This window comes from Bidens hawaiensis, unplaced genomic scaffold, assembly GCF_021521415.1.
Source record: "Bidens hawaiensis isolate Kalapana, Puna unplaced genomic scaffold, B.hawaiensis_p1.1 tig00026897_1, whole genome shotgun sequence".
NCBI classification, from domain to species: Eukaryota; Viridiplantae; Streptophyta; class Magnoliopsida; order Asterales; family Asteraceae; genus Bidens; species Bidens hawaiensis.
In genome coordinates this window covers 145,202-148,767 of record NW_027494341.1, presented here as the reverse complement: position 1 = coordinate 148,767, position 3,566 = coordinate 145,202, and the positions used below count along the sequence as shown (strand labels likewise).

Here is a 3,566-nt window from a genome sequence, read left to right as displayed (position 1 = left end):
AAGATCCGGGGTAACATGCGTAACCCACCATCCTACCCGGTTCCAATCCCCTACACTCACTTCCACCTCATCTCCCCTACACCTCACTTCTCATTGGCTAAAACACAACACCCCTTGTACTTATCTCCCATCCAACCACTCACATCTTGACACGTACAACCCCATCTAACACACACCGGATCACAACTCCACATATATATACACGTATATATATAACCACCATAAAGAGCACCATCTTTTTATTAATTTTTATTAATATTATTATTATATCAATATCTATCTCTGGTTGTCAGTCAGGCAATTTTCTCGTTTAACCCTAGGGTTTCTCTCTCTACCTTCAAAACCTTTTGTTAATTATATACGTACATATATATATATATATATGTATTGATATGTGTTAATTGTAATTTGTAACTGTAATTGTGTTTCGATTTGTCTAATTTTGTGTTTTTTTGTTGGATTGATTCAAGGGGTTGGAATTGAAGACTCGCTGCTTGAATTTGGTCTCGCTTCAGGAACAGGTGTGTAAATTGTAATTGATCGATGATTCGTTTGTGTTTGTTTCAATTGTTACTGGAATTGAATGATTTTGATGGCCAATTGATATGATATAATATCATATGGGTTACGTGTTTGATATTATTTGTGGAATTTGATCAATTGATATTGAATTTGAAGATGATTAGCTGTAATAGAAAGAAATGGACCTTTTTGGCATAGTGGATGTAATGATTGTTGATTGTTATTATTATTATTTTATGGTATTGCAATTTGCAATGAATTTGGGTGATGGAAATTGGATATATCCTCAATATGGGATAAACTTAAGGTTGCATAATAAATTTGTTTAAATATTTGTTGTCATGAATTAATATGTTACTTGTTTTTTTGTTCTAAAATTATAGCAAGAGATAAATATCTAGGTTAACTGTTACAAATTGCTAAATAAATAGGGGATTTTGACATTTTGTGTAGTATGTATTTGAAAGTTGACAGCTTTAGCGCGTCTCTGTTACATTTTTTATACGGTATGCATGACAGCATGAGGTAGACGTATAAGATTGTAGCATACTTCTGATTTAAGGTGAAGTGACCATGTATAATATGCTTTTGATCTCTGCTATGGGTTTAAGTTTTGTTTGTTTGATCATGTTTTTGGATTTGGTGTTTTGCGAACATACCAAGAAACTTGATTAACTAGTATATTGTCTAGAATTAAAGTTCGATTGTGTTACTATTTGAAGTTTGGACATCGGTAAAGATCAAAATGCTGACTCTATCTAGAAGCTGAATAAACTTGATTAACTTTCATTTTCTCTGCTGCGTTGAATGTATGAAAAGTAGTGAATGAATTGGTCACATTTAAAACGTGACGACTTGTTTGGTCAATGTGATTGAAGCTTTCTTTCAGATTCATCTTTTCCTACAATAATGTACCATAAAGATTTAGATCGTGTAATTGTTATTTCTCTATTTCGAGGAAGATTTGTGAAGCTGTGGAACATATAGACTTATATAATACAAAATATTATATAAGAAAATAAAAAGCTAGGAAAAACTGAATGGAGATTGTCTTCTCGTTGAACTCTTTTCTTGTCTTCATACGTGTTTTTAGGGTTTTGAATCAAGCATAAAATTTATAGCTCTTCACATATTCTAATATCTATTTATAGGTTTTCTTAACTCTTATTTATATCTTACTTAAACTAGTAATCCAATCTTCATCTAAGTTTTAATAAAAGGTCTGATGATTGCGTACAATTATGCCCAAGTCCATCACAACACTTCCTAAGTTTTATGATCTACCTTCATTTATGGTATTATTACGGTAGAATTACATGTTGATATATTTACCAAATCACGCGCATATCTTGGTTTCTAGTATAATTCTTGCATAACATTAGTGGCGCACTTATTAGCTTCTTGTAAATGCTACTTTTAGGATAGTAATAGTTTGAAATTCTTCTACCTAATATGTCTTTTGATTTTACTTAAGTTTGTCATGGTCATCTATTTTATTTTTTGAATATCCCAATTCTGTATTTTTTTTTTGGGATTTTTGAACGGGTTTGGTTATGTACTTTTGTTGCATCTCTAACGGACCAAAGGGCTTGGATTGAAGTGATTAGTAAAAAAGGAAATTGGTTAAACAGGGTCATTTGATCTAAAAGATCATATTGATATTATAGTAATATAGTTTCTGTAAATATATCAACACACTAAACTGTAAACATAATTACCAAAACCGTCTGTTTTGCTACCTTAAATGTCTTTTACATTAAAAATGCTATGCAGGACGGCTGAACAATGGAGAAAAACGACACCGGATGCCAAGCCACTCTAGATGCCCCGGTCCTCTGTGTCAACAATTGTGGATTCTTTGGCACACCCGCAACCATGAACATGTGTTCAAAGTGTCACAAAGACATGATCTTGAAGCAACAAGAGGCTAAACTTGCTGCATCTTCTATCGAGAACATAGTCAATGGTCAAAACATCAACATGGTCCCACCCGTTTCAGAAGGCTCAGAGGCAGCCCTATCAACCCAACCATCTTCTGCACACGTTCAAGCCGAGAGCAGTGAGAAGCCCAAAGATGGTCAAGGTCAGGGTCCGAATCAGGGTCCTTCAAGGTGCACCACATGCAGGAAACGTGTGGGCTTGACCGGTTTTACCTGTCGATGTGGGCATGCTTTCTGTTCTGCGCATCGTTACTCAGACAAGCATGATTGTCAGTTTGACTATCGGGCAACTGCAAAGGACGCGATAGCTAAATCTAACCCGGTGGTTAAGGCAGAAAAGCTTGACAAGATATGATGAAGGTAAGAAATGGAATCTTGGTTGGTGATATTTGGCTTGTTATAGTTTGGTTTTATGTGATTTTGGTGTGTGGTGAAATGATGATATTTAGGGTGGCATGGCCTTTTGCATACCAAAGAACTAATGAATCTTGTTTTATCAAAGTGGTTGTTTTATGCTTTGGTTTGATCGGGACGTAATATGTGGTTTATCTTGTATTTGTCTCGTGACTGTGTCGTGATGCAGATTGATAATGTTACCCTTCCAGGTCATTACCAAATTAAATAAAATGGGTCTTAATAAATATAATTGTTTCTTTTTTGGTATGCCTATTCTAGGCTTTACATCATTCAACAACGCAATGCTCTATAATTTTGTTGAATGTGGACATGTGGTAACACCTTGACTGCATTTTATATGGCATGTGACTAGTTTGCGGAAGCTTTTTCCTATTGTAGGGGTTGAAAGTAGAGTGTGCACTGACCTGGAAACGGAACCAAACCGGTTTGGAACCGATAGCTGCTGTAGGTTCTGGACCTGTTTATAATTCTCACCATTTAAACCGGTTGCAAAACTGTTAAACCCAACCGAACTGGTTAAAAACCGGCCAAAAGCTGGCTTGAAACTGGTTTCAAACCAAACTGGTTATTACTTTGGAACCTGTTGGTGCACTTGTAGGTGAAAGTGTGAGAGGTGAGATAGTAAAGATTGACTGAGAGACTAGAAACAATGAGCAGATATCTGAAAAGTTAATTTAGGAGATATAG

General features: G+C 35.2%; 1 pseudogene across 1 annotated transcript; it reads left to right on the top strand.

Annotated features, from left to right (window-relative positions):
• The first annotated feature begins 205 nt into the window (after positions 1-205).
• On the top strand, positions 206-2,986 carry LOC143574311 (zinc finger A20 and AN1 domain-containing stress-associated protein 8 pseudogene; annotated as a pseudogene). The gene is made up of 3 exons (XR_013142572.1): positions 206-321; positions 471-521; positions 2,296-2,986. The product of XR_013142572.1 is annotated as a zinc finger A20 and AN1 domain-containing stress-associated protein 8 pseudogene (transcript).
• The last annotated feature ends 580 nt before the right edge of the window (positions 2,987-3,566 follow it).